Source organism: Gopherus flavomarginatus, chromosome 4 (assembly GCF_025201925.1).
Source record: "Gopherus flavomarginatus isolate rGopFla2 chromosome 4, rGopFla2.mat.asm, whole genome shotgun sequence".
Classification (NCBI taxonomy): Eukaryota; Metazoa; Chordata; order Testudines; family Testudinidae; genus Gopherus; species Gopherus flavomarginatus.
Genome location: NC_066620.1, coordinates 161,581,989 through 161,597,945, shown reverse-complemented (window position 1 = coordinate 161,597,945; position 15,957 = coordinate 161,581,989). Strand labels below are relative to the sequence as shown.

Genomic DNA, 15,957 nt, shown 5'->3' with positions numbered 1-15,957 from the left:
ATATTTGAAAATGTAGAAAAACATCCACAAATATTTAATAAATTTCAATTGGTATTTAATTGTTTAACAATGAAATTTAAACTGTGATTAATCATGATTAATGTTTTGAGTTAATTGCGTTAACTGCGATTTCACGTAGATGTTTCTTTTAGACAACATATGTTCTTATTAAAAATTTCATGAATTTTATATTAACCAATGCTACATATTCAGAAGACATAAATATGATATGACATTTGTTTTTTTCCTTATTGTAAGAGCAAAGAAGGGGTATGAGTTTTTTGGTTTTGTTTTTGTTTTTAATTTTTTTGATTTTGTAGAAAATGTCATGACTTCAAGAAAGTGACTTTGTGTCTGGGAAACTCTCCATACATCCATAGCAAAAATCAGTGGGTTTGGTCCTGCAAACACTTACATGAGCAATCCTGTTGACTACAATCAGGCTACTTATGAGTAAAGGCTATTTGTGACAGTGATTCCAGGGTGAGGCTCCATGGTTCTGATTCAGGAAAACACTTAAGCATGTGCTTAAGTTCCATTGAAGTGGGACTTAAGCACACACTTTGCTGAACAGAAATGCAGTTAAGTGCTTGATTAATGTTTTGTTGTATTCGGGTATATGCAGATATTCTATTTGGCATAGAATACTTTCTCACTTTCAGGTATCCTGAAGTAAACTGTATAGAAAACTACAGACTTTTTTTTTTATTATTTCAAAATATGAAACTAGGAGTTAAATAGAGATACACAGTCTCTCTCATTTCTAACTATGGCAGCAGATATTTGTTACAGTAAATGCAATTTTATAAATCCTTGTAGGAAAGTCTTTTTTAATAATTCTCTTTTTCACAGAACAATGCACGAAGCATCCAACAATAGAAGTAACAGGACCTACAACAAGGAAGCTGGAAGGGAGCAAAAGAGGGCTTTTTTCCATTCTTTGGGGTCAGTGAGAAGTCAGGCGAGGAAGTTGTATTTATTTTAAGCAGAAAATAGAAAACTATGACAGCACAGTTCTTATGACAAACACAGATGGAAATACAGGGAATAGAATGAAACATCTGTGACTGAAGTTTGTAAGTAGAACACAGATTGAAATATACCAAATATAAACACAGTTTGAGAGAGGGAATAAAACCACATCAGTCATGTTAATCTTCACCAGATAGTTATATCTTATAGTCCGTGTTCAGCTTCCTTTTTTCATCACTCTTAGAAGTTTTGGAGTGGAGGATACATCTCAAAACAGAAAAGTTTTATTGTTATACTTTTTTCAGAAACAGAATACAGAGAACTCCTCATCTATGTTTTTATTTTCCTCCTTTGCAGGGTTTGTATAAAGAAAACTAAAAATAGTGTTCTGTATTTGTTTTAATTTTGAGTGATTTATCTTGGATTCTCTTCCTGTCTCAAGAATCATTAAAAGGGGCAATTACAGTACTTCCAGCAGCATATTTACCTTCTAACGTTTTGCTGAATATGGTAGCATCTTGTGTTATTTATTTATACGATCATCCTTCATATTAGAAACAACACAGTAGAGTTTTATTTTCTATAATATTCATCAATTGTGCAGGAGCCTTCCTTTCTGTGATTTTGACACTTCTGAAATATGGAGCTGTCTTGTTTATCAAAATCAACCCATTCACACTGATCAGCTCATGGCCTTTGTTTTACAAGTCTTCTTAATTTCCTAAATATGTCCCATTACTGGGCTCCATACAGGTTCTTTGGCCTTGGTATACAGGATGTCAGATAAGGTGATGCAATGGTCCCTTCTGGCCTGAAAATACCTGAATCTCTCTCGTCCCCCTCCATCCCCTCCCTGCCCCCCAAATATGTTGTAGGTGAGTCTCCGCTGTTTAAGCCACAGAACCTATGTAGTAACCCTGGCACTGGCACCTGCTGCAGCTGTGATGTAGCAGCACAGAATGGTGTCCTGGGGAGAGAAAGAACCAATGAGAGGGCAGCTTGATCTGGGGACAGGGTTTGGAATCCGCCCCAAAGGGACAGCTGGAAAAAGCTATTAGAGAAGAAGGAAGGAAGGAGAAGAATCTAGGTGCTGAGCCAGTGGATGAACTGGAACTGGGGTAGGAAGTGAGGTGATAAAAGAACAGGAGAGTGAAAGTAGGAGACTTGGAAGTGAGAAGAAGAAAAGTAGGAAAGGTTTTCAGGTCATGTGAAACATTTAAAAAATAGACTTGGATGTGTGAGCAGACACTTTTAGAGACGGGAGGTAAAGGAAAATAAAATCTACTGACATACTAGAGAGTCTTAAGGAAAATACCTGAAAGGAAATATAATTGGTGGAAAAAAAGAAATTGATCAAAACGCCGTTATATAAAAACGGATAATGAAAACAATAAACAAGAAGCCCACCCACAAATAACCTAAGGTATCTGAACAGAGAGAATGACTGTTTGAACTTCTGTTGATGGAATACAGTTCAAAGGTGCCTAATAGAGCCCACTAGGTGAAGAAACTCTGCTTTTGGATAAACTTGATACAAAGAGGTACAGCCACAGGCACATCAAATCTAAGGAGCATTTCAAGCCAAAGAAAAGCAAAGAACAGGGAAACAAAAATGGAGCTGAATTTACGGCAAAGGAGAAGAAAAGTTGATTCTTCTCTGAAGTGACAGTATATTGTTGAGTAATCTCTTTTGTTCTTGTTAATAACAATGCATTTGCTATTTACTGCGCAGAGTAAGGAAGAGTAGCATGTACAAACTCGCAAAGGTTAATGTGTTGGTAACCTATAGTTCATTATTATCAATAGTAAGTACTTGGTAATGTGCTATATTACTTATTCTCCTGGTACAATTTTTGGGTTTTCCCTTATTTTAAATTTTTAGACCTTTATCCCTTTGTCTTGGTTTGCCTCTGCTTCTCCTTGTAGTTAGCAGAGTCTAGCCTAGCTGGGTAATTGCAAATGGGCATCACAAACAGAATAGGAGAAGTGCAAAGTCGGAGATACCCATCATAAAACAACATAAGTCAGTCAGGAGACAATGCAGGAGAAAGTGAGAATGTTAACTTCAGGAACCTTAACTCTGTCCCTCAATCATCACCACAGATCAAGAGTCACGTTATGCACAATTGTTAGGTGTGGAAGGAGTTGATTTTTATTGGTAAGTATCAGTAATAATCAATTTCACCATGTTGGAATTATTAATAATATTTGAAATTATTAATATTGATATGGAAAATCACCAAATACCAATTTAACCATAAATTCTTTTAAATTTAATGAAGGCCAAATGGTATTTAAACAATTTCTCTAAACACGCCTAAAAAGCCTAACTAGTAAGAAATTTACTACATTCAAACAGTAACAAAACACTTATAAGCATTTGATCAAGAAACTTACAAATGGGCTAATCTCAGGGGTGCTTACATCCACATTGGTTGACTCCAGTGTAGTCAGGCAGTTATTAGCAATAAACCCTTTTAAGAGTTTACTTTTGATACCGTTTAACAAACACATGATGTCATTGCCAATTACTGACTTCAGCTAAAAACCAATTTGAGACAATTCACCCTTATTTCCAATCTTATTCCCGAAGATTTACAGCCCCCTTTCTTCCCAAGGCCTTCCTTTTCTTATCTCCCTAATCACCTTGCTTTACTAGCAGAACAATGGGAAGATTTGGGCTTGTTTCTCTTTAGACAGTTTTTCATTGTCTTGTTATTATAGCTCTTTATTATTTACTTTTAGAGCCATACACCCTTCCCATCCACTACAAGTAATAGTACTTATTATTCTCACAGCCTTCTTTTACTTCCCAGTTGGGGCCTTCTTTACAATACTTATATAGATCCTTAACCAAACTTAAGCAAACTTTAATTCTTTAATTTCGTACTTATCCTACACACCATATACACACAAAATGACCAAAAAATTTCCATTGATGATCATCAGAAAATTCAGATAGGCAAAGTAAGAAAAATGCGGCTTGAGAGCTTATTCAAGTCTGATTTAAGGCTATTTACTTTTTATTTTTTGACAATTTGTGTTTCAGTGGTTATAAAGCTTTAACTTTTTGAATCTCTGTGTCCATTATCATTATAAAATGTATGATAAAATTGTTTCCTGAAACTGTGAAAATAAAAATAGAAACAAATGCCTAGATAAACATTGATATTATCCATCGAACGTACAAAAATAAAAATTGAATTCTGCCATGCCTAACTATTGTACATTTCATTGCTAACAATGCCACATAAACAATATAGGTCTCTACCAAAATTGATAATTTTCTAATATTTCTGTTTTAGTGTTAGACTTTTTGTTCAATGGGTCAAGGTCTCTGTGAATATGGTCATTTTAAGCTACTATAACTATGTAGCTTTCCTAACTATACATAGCTATCTAAGTGTGGAACACTTAGGTTTCAAAACATGGATAATTTTTCTAAAGCCCATGGACAGACTCTAAAAGTGCACAAAATCTGTGATCCAGGCAGCCACAGGCTATGGAAATTAGCTGCACAGAGAGTGGTAGAACTTGTGTCTTCCTTACTCAGGCCTTGGCTACACTGGCGCTTTACAGCGCTGCAACTTTCTTGCTCAGGGGGGTGAAAAAACACCCCCCTGAGTGCAGCAAGTTACAGCGTGTAAAGTGCCGGTGTAAATAGTGCCCCAGCGCTGGGAGCACAGCTCCTAGCGCTGTAAACTAATCCCCTCGGGGAGGTGGAGTGCCTGGAGCGCTGGGAGAGCTCTCTTCCAGTGCTGGCGCTGCGACCACAGTCGCACTTCAGAGCGCTGCCACGGGCGCGCTCCTGCAGCAGCACTTTGGAGTTTCGAGTGTAGCCAAGCCCTTAGTCCTAACCCTGTGCTTACTCCGTTAGACCACACTGCCATCCTTAATGGATGTTCTTGTTGCTTAGGTAGCCTTATGTAGTCAAAGTTAGGGTGGTTGTTTCCCTTACTTTGCAACTTTTAAAAATAGGATCTCTGTGTGTGTGTGTAGGAGAACAAAAGACACATGTCATCTTTTAAAACTCCTTATATTTGGAAGTGTTTTGATACTTCAAGCATTAGACTCTAATTTTAGACTATGAACGGAAATATAAAAGTTAAAGTAATAAAGGTTCTTCTTGTTTCTGTTGGGGAAACAATAACAGTTATTGAACTGTTTAGAAGCCTACATGAGAAAAGGAATATATGGAGTCAATGGCGATTTGATAGAGGGGCATGTGGCTAGTGAATAAGATCAGCTGTCTGTATGTTCTGGAGGGGAATGTGTGAAACTGAGTGATAAGGTGGGCATTGTTTGCTAAAATCTAAATACCTGGAAGGTGAGCAGGGCTTATAAACTGGATCTGTACAGCAGTTCAACTTATTTTTTATTCTTCATAACATTGTATTTAATAGGTTATTTCTCATTCTAACTGAAATAAATTTGAAAGCTGTAAACCAGTGTTTACCAAAATCTGTGTGAATTTCTGACTCAACATAACAAGTAAATAGTAGGAAAAAAATCAAATTAATAGATAACTATTCTAATGTAAATGTTGTCGTCAGTAGTTTAAATAGTAACATTAAAAGGGGTCATGCTCCTCTCAAAAAGCACAGAAAACTGGTTCCTTTGGATTCATCAAGATCACGAAATATGTGTGACTAGATGCTCCTGTTGAAGGTGTTAGAGCTGATCATTAAGGAAATGCCTTGCTGCTAAATGATGAACTAACACTCAGCTGAGTCCTCAAGGGTTAATACGCTGTTGTTGATGTAGCCTCACACTGTACAAGGCAGCATGGACTCAGGCAGGAGGGAGGAAACACACTAGATGCAGGGCAGTAGCTGCAAACACTTCCCTGCAAAACTAAACATCATGATGATGACCCCATGCTATCCAGTTTCCTCCTCCTGACATCACATGCACGACTGCAGAGGTGCTGACTTTCCGAAGTGCTGAGGGCTGCATTCATGAGTGAGAGAGAGACCTGCATGCTGACCCCACTTCAAGTACATTGCCCTTTTAAGCAGATCAGCCAGTACAGACAGGAAGCAACAGCTTCCAGCAAGCTCTCTCCTTTCTGTCCCACTCCTCCACTTTGGAATTGGACTTTGAAGAACATATTACATTATTATTATTATTATTATTATTATAACCTCAGCATAAATCTGATTTGATTAAATTAATAACAAAAAATGAAGATGCTATGGAAACACCATAACTGATACCAAATACAGGTCATAGGCTGAGTCTGTAACAGGATAAAAAGGCTATGTGTCTAATGAAATGTAAGTCTGCGTTTGTTCCTTTTTTCTCCTAGCATTTAAAACCAAACACCTAAATGTGGGTGCAAAGAATGTTGTGTTAAAGTTCCTTCCATCAAAATGGTGAAAAATTGCAGAAGACAGAACAGTACACACAGATAACTAATATCTCCTAACTGAACCAATCACTTTTTAGAATATGAAATATCATCTCTGTAAGTGTACATACAGAAGACAGAATTAAGAATTTTGTCAGTTTTTAAAAGGCCTGTGTTCATATACAAACAGCTTAGAATCAATTGGGCATATTTTTAGCACATTTATATTAGGTGGTGAAAAAGTAAATAAGCCTCTGATCCAGCTCTCGCATCTCTTCATGTGTTCCTTCGCACCTGCATGAAACCTCAGTGGAATCACTGGTGCTGGCTTCCATCTTCTCCTGGGGGTGCTCAACCCCGCTCAGCACCCCATCTCACTCCCACTTTACCCCTGTCTCCAAACTCCCACCCTGCCTCTTCCTGCCCCTGCTCTGCTCGATGCCCCACCCCCACTCCACCCCTTCCCCAAGGCTCATCCCCACCCCATCTCTTCCTGCCCCCGCTCTGCCTCTTTCTGCTCTGTTCTGTCCCCTCCCCCAGGTGCATCTCATCCCTGCTCCTCCCCTCCCCTCCCCAGTGCCTCCTGCATGCTGTGAAACAGCTGATCGCGGCAGGTGGGAGGGAGGGGATGAGTTGATTGGCAGGGCCACCAGCAAGCAGGAGGCGCTGGTGAGCTGGCTGCCAGTGAGTGCTAAGCACCTGCTAATTTTTTTCTGTGGTTGCTCCAGCCCAAGCTGCTCCACACAAGCACGTACATCCGCCCCCAGATCTGATTTCAGGACTGGGACCTAAATTGGTAGAAGTGTACCAGTATCTTGGCAGATGCTAAAGAGAGTGGCTTAACTAATTAGACTGAAGACATCAATGTGCTTTTGTGCTGTACTTCCAAAACTGTAAGACTTTCATTTTGGATAATTTATGCCTTTTTATGTTTGAGGAATAACTGTACTTACAAAGTGAATCACATAGCCTGTGTGTTCTGTGTTTCAGTTCATAAAAATGATTTTTTTTCCAGGGGATGTGCTTGGGTTGGGGAAAATTGCAACAACTCTGCTTAATTTTTCCAATTTATGAAATCAGTAGCAGAAGTTTAAACACTTTGTTTTGCACTCTAAGACTACTCCCCTTGTGCATATATGAAACTGAGGGCTTGTCTACATCACAAAGTTGCAGCGCTGGTGAGAGGGTTACAGCGCTGCAACTTAGGAGGTGTACACATCTGCAGGGCATCACCAGCGCTGCAACTCCCTGTTTGCAGCGCTGGCCGTACTCCCGTTTTGTCTCGGGTGTAGAGGATCCAGCGCTGGTGATCCAGCGCTGGTAATCAAGTGTAGACACTTACCAGCGCTTTTCTTGACCTCCGTGGAATAAGCAGGTATCCCAGCATACCTGAGGAAGCCTCTGATAATCAAGCAGGTCTCCTTCCCCGGTTTGCTCTCGTTCCCCGAACCCCCGAGCAAGCAGGTCTCCTTCCCTGCGGTTTGCTCTCGCGTTCCCCGAACCCCTGTGCAAGCAGGTCTCCTTCCCTGCGGTTTGCAGGGGGGTTCGGGGAACGTGAGAGCAAACCGCGGCGAAGCTGGTCTCCTTCCCCGGTTTGCTCTCGCGTTCCCTGAACCCCTGAGCAAGCAGGTCTCCTTCCCTGCGGTTTGCAGGGGGGTTCGGGGAACGCGAGAGCGAACCGCGGCGAAGCTGGTCTCCTTCCCCGGTTTGCTCTCGTTCCCCGAACCCCCGAGCAAGCAGGTCTCCTTCCCTGCGGTTTGCTCTCGCGTTCCCCGAACCCCTGTGCAAGCAGGTCTCCTTCCCTGCGGTTTGCAGGGGGGTTCGGGGAACGCGAGAGCAAACCGCGGCGAAGCTGGTCTCCTTCCCCGGTTTGCTCTCGCGTTCCCCGAACCCCTGAGCAAGCAGGTCTCCTTCCCTGCGGTTTGCAGGGGGGTTCGGGGAACGCGAGAGCGAACCGCGGCGAAGCTGGTCTCCTTCCCCGGTTTGCTCTCGCGTTCCCCGAACCCCCCTTGAAGCCGCCCAACAGTGCTGCAGTGTGGCCACATCTAACACCACTTGCAGCGCTGGTTGCTGTAAGTGTGGCCACTCTGCAGCGCTGGCCCTATACAGCTGTACTAATACAGCTGTAACAACCAGCGCTGCAAAATTGTAGATGTAGACATACCCTGAGGTACATTCCAAGGACATAGATAGGGCCAGTTAAATAGAGGAATCCTATCTAAGACCTTTTTCGGTCTCAGTTTTTCATGTCAATCATGTCAAATTATTTTTTTGTAAATGTCAGCAGCTTCACTTTACAATATGCATAATTCTTAACTGTTTATAGCATGAAAAAAGTGTGGTGTTCCTTTAGCAAGTCTGAATTTTGCTGGGCATTGTAATTCATTGTTTAGCCTGAATGAGGCATCATCGTAAAATCATAGGATCATAGAATATCAGGGTTGGAAGGGACCTCAGGAGGTCATATAGTTCAACCCCCTGCTCAAACCAGGACCAATCCCCAATTAAATCATCCCAGCCAGGGCTTTATCAAGCCTGACCTTAAAATTATCTAAAGGAGGAGATTCCACCACCTCCCTAGGTAACCAATTCCAGTGCTTCACCACCCTCCCCGTGAAAAAGATTTTCCTAATATCCAACCTAAACCTCCCCACTGCAACTTGAGACCATTACTCCTTGTTCTGTCATCTGCTACCACTGAGAACAGTCTAGATCCATCCTCTTTGGAAACCCCTTTCAGGTAATTGAAAGTAGCTATCAAATTCCTCCTCATTCTTCTCTTCTGTAGACTAAATAATCCCAGTTCCCTCAGCCTCTCCTCATAAATCAAATGCTTCAGCCCCCTAATCATTTTTGTTGCCCTCTGCTGGACTCTTTCCAATTTTTCCACATCCTCCTTGTAGTGTGGGGCCCAAAACTGGATCAAATTTGATTTAAAATAATTGACAGACCTTGCTGTATTTTAAAGATCATCTTACATTCTTCCAAAAATGTTGAGAAAATGTGCTTATAGTATATGTCCATAGTTATATATAATATAAAAGCCACTGTAGGGGTTCCATATTTAGTGTCTTTAAATGCTTCTGTTCTGTTTAATCAATTAACCATTAAAAGGATAGCATGGTTGAGAGTTTGGGTCTTTAATTTAATTGCACTGCCCTGTAAATTTGCCCTGAAAATAAAACGAGATTGTTTCTGTCTTATACTCAGTAAAAAATAAAGTTCTGCCATTTGAACTTAGCCAACAGTTGTGGTGATAAGAGGACCAGAATGTAAACCTGTTTTAGAGTTGTTAAAGCTCTGCAGGGTTATCAGGAGTAAACCATAGTAAAAACTTACCAATAAAATAGATTTGAATCTAAGTACACACAGATAACCAGTATCTCCTAATTGAACCAGTCACTTTTTAGAATATGAAATATCATCTTTGTGTGTGTGTATGCGCGCACACACATACACACACACACACACACACACACACACACGCTTGTTAGATTGAGTGCTTGTTAAATTCGTAGTCAGCTGCTATTATAAAGTGTGAACACTGGTTAGAGATCAATCCCCTCTAATATCCAAGCTGTCACAAACTTGTCATAAAAATCTCAGAATCAGGGTCACAAAAACCAATAAAGTAGGATGATTGAAATGATGAGGGTTTTTTAGCCTCTGTAAAACTCTAATGCAGGGATCGGCAACCTTTCAGAAGTGGTGAGTCGAGTCTTCATTTGTTCACTCTAATTTAAGGTTTCACGTGCCGTTAATGCATTTTAATGTTTTTTAGAAGGTCTCTCGCTATAAGTCTATATATTATATAACTAAACTAGTGTTGTATTGTAAAATAAACAGGGTTTTCAAAATGTTTAAGAGGCTTCATTGAAATGAAATTAAAATGTTGATCTTATGCTGCCTGCCCGCTCAGCCCGCTGCTGGTCTGGGGTTCTGTTCACCTAGGCCGGCAGCGGGCTGAGCGAGGCCTGCGGCCAGGACCCCAGCTGGCAAGGGTCTGTCAGCCAGAACCCCAGACCAGCAGCGGGCTGTGCAGGGCCGGCAGCCAGGGTCCAGAGGCCTGGGGGCAGAGTGCTGGAGTCAGGGCTGGAGCCTGGGCATGGTGGGGGAGTGTAGATATCAGGGCAGGGAGGGGGCTGGGTATGGGTGGGGGTGCCAGAGTCAGGGCTATGGTGTGGGGGGGATGAAGGAGTCAAGCAGAGGGCTGGGTGTGTATGAGGGAGGTACAGGGCTCAAGGCAGCGGCCTGGGGGGTGTGCAGGTCTCAGGGCAGAGGGCATGGTGTGTGTGTGTGAGGGGTGTCAGGGCTCAGGGGAGAGGGCTGGGTGACTGCCCCCCTAAGAACTCCCAACCGTGCTGCTCCTTGTCTCCTGACTACCCCCTCCTGGGACCCCTGCCCCCCAGGATCCCACCCCCTATCTAAGCCTCCCTGTTCCTTGTCCCCCGACCGGACCCTACCTGTCCCCTGACTGCCCCAACCCTTATCCACACCCCCGTCCCCAGCCAGACCCCCGGGATGCCCATGCCCCATCCAACCACGCCCCGCCTCTTGACAGGACCCCCAGAACTCCCGACCCATCCAACCCCCCCCAACTCCTTGCCTGCCCCAGCCCCTCTCCACACTCCTGCCTCCTGACAGGACCCCCAGAATTCCAACTCATACTACCCCCTGAGCTCCTTGTCCCCTGACTACCCCCTCCAGAGACCCCCCCAACCTAACTGCCCCCCCAGGACCCTCCTTGCTCCTGGTCCCCTGACTGCCCTGATCCCTATCCACTCCCTGCTTCCTCACAAACCCCGGGACTCCCATGCCCCATCCAACCCCCCCCCCGACTGCCCCCTTCAGAGACCCCCGCCCCTAGCCACCCCCTGGGATCCCACTCTGTCCGCTGACTGCTCCCACCCCTTATCCAACTCCCTCAGCCCTGGGCCCCTTACCATGCCAGAAACGCTGCCTTGCAGGAGCACACAGCCCTGCCCTTCAGAGTGCTGCGCACACGTCAGCAGAGCTCCGGGTGAGCGGGGAGCGTGTCTGCCTCCCCGCAGAGCCAAACGCTGCCCCGCAGGAGTGCGCAGCCCCGACCCCCAGAGTGCTGCATGCGGCGGCAGGGCTCCAGGGGAAGGGAGAAGGTGGGGAGGGGCCAGCAGCTTGGTGCGCTCGGCCCAGCGCTCCAGCCCGGGAGCGCGGACCGCGCGGCTTGCCATGCCGGGAGAGTGGAGCCATTTGCCTACCCTGGGTGCACGGCTATGCTTCTGCTCCCTGCCCCCACGGGGTGAGCAGAGGGCAGAGGAGAGCAGCCCAGGCTGGGCAGGATTTTTAATGGCACGCTGGAGTCCCGGCAGGCTCCAGCGTGCCATTAAAAATTGGCTCGCGTGCCGTCTTTGGCACGCGTGCCATAGGTTGCCGACCCCTGCTCTAATGCATCATTTTTGTATTATTGCTGATTATTATGTAATCATAGAGCCTAGAATCCCTCGTCATGGACTAGGATCCCATTGTGTTAGGTGCTGTACAAACACAGAACAAAAAGACTTCACCCGCACCAAAGATCTTACAGTCTAAACAGGGCTGTTGGAACAGTTTTTATAGTGGGGGTGCTGAGATACATTGAACCAAAATGTAAACTCTGTGTATCATGGAAACCACTTCAAGCCAGGGGGTGCGGCAGCACCTCTAGTTCCAGCAGCTGTTAATCTAAATATAAGAAAAGATGATGATGGATGAGGAATAAAAGGAAACAGTGAGACAGTATTGGTCCTCATGATAGGCAGAGGTATCAGCTCATCAGTGGCTTAACTGTTGTCAAGTTTTGCATAGCATCGTGAGTGTTTTGAAGGGAATAATGAAGCTTTGCAGATGTTTACAGGGAGCTCCTCCCATGTGTGAGTGTCAGCATGGGGAAAAAGCCCAAAGATTCTTGTTTGAGAATTTAGCAAGTGGGCTACAGTCTGGCATCATAGGCTCATCTGAGGTGTGAGTTGACATCTTGATAGTAAATGAGAGATGGTAGGTACGGTGGGGTTTGACTGTGAAGGGCCTTGAAAGAGAAGATTAGTATCTTGTATTTGATGTTATAGAGAAGGGGGAGCCAATGGGGGAGATGCAAAGAGAGGGGTGACATGGTCAAATCAACAGACTAGAAAAAAGATCCATTCTGAATGGATATGCTGGGTCCAGGTTGTGCCATCCTTTTCTCTGGCTTTGACAAATGCAGTAATCAAAATGTGAGATGATGAGTTCTGGATGAGAGTTTTAGCTATCTGGGCGGATAGGAAAGGCAGTATCTCAGGCCTGGCTTACACCTAAAACGTAGATCAACCTTGCTATGTTGCTCAGAGGTGTGAAAAATTCACCCCCCTGAGAGATGTAGTAAAACTGACCTATGCTTGATGTAGAGACTGCTAGGTCAATGGAAGAATTCTCTGTTCTTGGTCCCCCTCTCTTCTCCCTCTACACCTTATCTCCCTTTGCACCTTATGCAACCACAATGGAAGAATTCTTCCATTGACCTAGCTACTGCCTCTTGAGGGGGTGGCTACCACAGTGACAGAAAAACACCTTCCATTGCTGTAATAAGTGTACTTTGCAGTACTACGCTGTGTAGCTCTGTTTTAGCCATATTTAATTTGAGTTGGTGGCTAGATGTCAATGAGGCATGTCAGACAGGCTGAGATTTTAGTTATGGCACATGAAGACAGTTCTGGAGTAGTGAGGTAGATCTGTGAGTTGTCAGCATGTAGTTGGTAATTGAATTTGTGTTTGCATAAGGTGCAAAGGGGGATAAGATGTAGAGGGAGAAGAGAAGGGGACCAGTAACAGAGGCCTTTAGAATTCCCCCCCAAAAGTTGGAGGACACTATCCTCCACAGGACTCACTGATGGAGCAGTAAGAGACATAGGAGAACCATGAGATAACAAACTCGTGTAATTTACTGTATTCTCTCCTCCCTTACTCATTTTATGTATTTCTACTGTTCAGTCTCTTCTCACTGTGTTTTAGTGGCCGTGATGATCAACTGCTTCCTCAAAATTTAAATTGTGACTGAATCTGTAAGATTTTAGGACTAAAAATGTCAACTACTCAATTTGAGTTTTTTCCAAGTTCAGTTATCCCACTTTAGATCTTAAACCATTTTTAACGACGAGTGTGGGGAAATATGTATTACACATGCTGTAAGCAAAAGATGTAAAATCCTGGCCCTATTGATGTCAGTGAGGGTTTTGCCAGTGACGTTAGTGGGAGCAGGCTTTAACCTAAGGATTTTTTGACAAAATCCTTGGGATTTAAAGGCACTGCATTAAGACTGACCCAACAAGAATAATGCCCATTTTGAGAAATTGCATGTATATTTTTTACACTGTACTATTATTTCTTGATTTTTTTGTTACCTCTGAAGCTAAGGCAACAACAGTTTAAATTTTACAGTTGTACAACCCTACAGACGTAAGATAGGGCACTATTTCTCTTCAGTTGTGAGAGATACAGAAGGGAAATCTGTTTGAACCATCTTTAATAAAAAGAAATAAGAGTTCAGTGTATTGAAATATGTCTGAATCCTGTTCTCTGCCTGCCTGAAATCCAAAGCAGACTGGGAGAATCAAAGTCTTTGACAGTACTTCGATTCATTTAAAAGCCTGGATTGTTAATGATTATGATGGAGATAGAATTATTCTTCACTTTCACATTTTGAAGGTAATAGATTAACAAACACATGAGGAAAAGTTAGGAAAAATAGTGGACGTTGATCTATGTGTGCTTACATTAAGAGGTACAATTAATTATTATTATTTATTTATTTTAGTGCAAACATGTTTTTGATAGCAGTAATGGAGAATTGGAAGACTGATTATTTCACATATTAAAACGGATTGTTTACCAGTAGAGGTAAGAACAAAGTTTTTTTTTCTTCTAATAGTTTATTGACCCTCTTTTGTCACCTGACATCCATGCAATTCCTGCTACAGCCAGTGAGAATTAAAGGTGTAAATGAAAGCAGAATTTTGACCTTTAGCATAGCATAGAACAGAATGATTGTAACTGACATCTGACTCATTACTTGTAGTTTAATGTAAGGGTTTCCATTCTTAGTGCTTAATTCTATTGGATTTCGAAATGATCTTCAGATTTTACCTGTGTAAAAGAACTAGACTCACTACAGTAGAACTTAAAGAGTTTTGAACTCCAGAGTTATGAACTGACTGGTCAACCCCACAGCTGATTTGGAACCAGAAGTAAGCAATAAGGCAGCAGCAGTCAAAAACCAAATGCAGTACAGTACTGTGTTAAATGTAAACTATTAAAAAAAGAAAAAAGGGAAGTTTTTAATAAAGATTTGAGAAGGTAAGGAAACTGTTTTTGTACTTGTTTCATTTAAATTAAGATGGTTAAAAGCAGAATTTTCTTCTGCATAGTAAGGTTTCAAAGCTGTATTAAGTCAATGTTCAGTTGTAAACTTTGGAAAAAACAACCATAACGTTTTGTTCAGAGTTATGAATATTTCAGAGTTATGAACAACCTCCATTCCTGATATCTTCGTAACTCTGAGGTTCTACTGTACTTTGTATTAGCTACTGTACTTTTACTAAAACCTTGCATTAGTTCTGGTCTTTGCATTATGATACACTCCACTTTCATTATAAGGTCTGCTATAATGTATGTGTGACATTTATATAACTGCATTGACTCCTGTTGTGTGCAGTGTGGTGTAGCTTGGGATATTAGAGGCACACATTGGATGAGGTTGTGATGGGTTGGATCACAGAGACCCCCCTGGGGACTGCCATCTGATGTGCTGCGACTATCTCTGAGTTTTCCCTGCCAGCTTGGAACTACAGTACCCTGTCTTGTTGAGCCAGACATGCTAGCCTGCTGCAAACACTGACCCAGGTCTGAACCATGTTCCCCCAAAACTGCAGACTTAACTGAAGACTGCTTAATAAATGCTCCTGTCTCTAGCACCCAGACACCCAGCTCCCAATGGGATCCAAACCCCAAAAAATCTGTTTTACTCTGTATAAAGCTTATAGAAGGCAGACAATCTATGAGTTTACCCTGTATAACATTGATAGAGAGAGATGCACAGCTGTTTGCTCCCCCAGGAATTAATTACTTACTCTGGGTTAATTAATAAGCAAAAAGTGACTTTATTAAGTATAAAAAGTAGGATTTAAGTGGTTCCAAGTAATAACAGACAGAACTAAGTAGGTTACCAAGCAAAATAAAACAAGAAGACACAAGTCTAAGCCTAATACAGTAAGAAACTGGTTACAGATGAAACCTCACCCTCAGAGATGTTCCAATAAGCTTCTTTCACAGATTAGACTCCTTTCTAGTCTGGGCCCAATCCTTTCCCTGGTACAGTTCTTGTTCCAGCTCACGTGGTAGTTAGGGGATTTCTCATGACTGCACCCCCTTTGTTCTGTTCCACCCCTTTATATACCTTTGGCACAAGACAGGAATCTTTGTCTCTTTGGGTCCCCACCCTTCCTTCTAAATGGAAAAGCACCAGGTTTAAGATGGATTCCAATACCAGGTGACATGGTCACATGTCCTGTGAGACCCCCAAGCCTTCATTCTTCTTGGCCTGACTCACAGGAAGGCTTGCAAGTAAACAGAGCCATCTACAGTCA

At 42.7% G+C, this 15,957-nt stretch overlaps 1 protein-coding gene across 7 annotated transcripts in view; it reads left to right on the top strand.

Moving 5' to 3' along the window:
* FAM135A (family with sequence similarity 135 member A) overlaps window positions 1–15,957 on the top strand; it is a 170,690-nt gene that overhangs the window by 10,831 nt on the left and 143,902 nt on the right. For 4 of the 7 annotated variants that reach the window (XM_050950601.1, XM_050950605.1, XM_050950599.1 and 1 more), the window contains exon 2: window positions 14,130–14,212. The exons of the other annotated variants lie outside the window; for them this stretch is intronic. The gene's annotated coding sequence lies outside the window, so the exon portion shown is untranslated. The remainder of the gene's footprint in view (window positions 1–14,129; window positions 14,213–15,957) is intronic. 7 annotated transcript variants of the gene reach the window in all.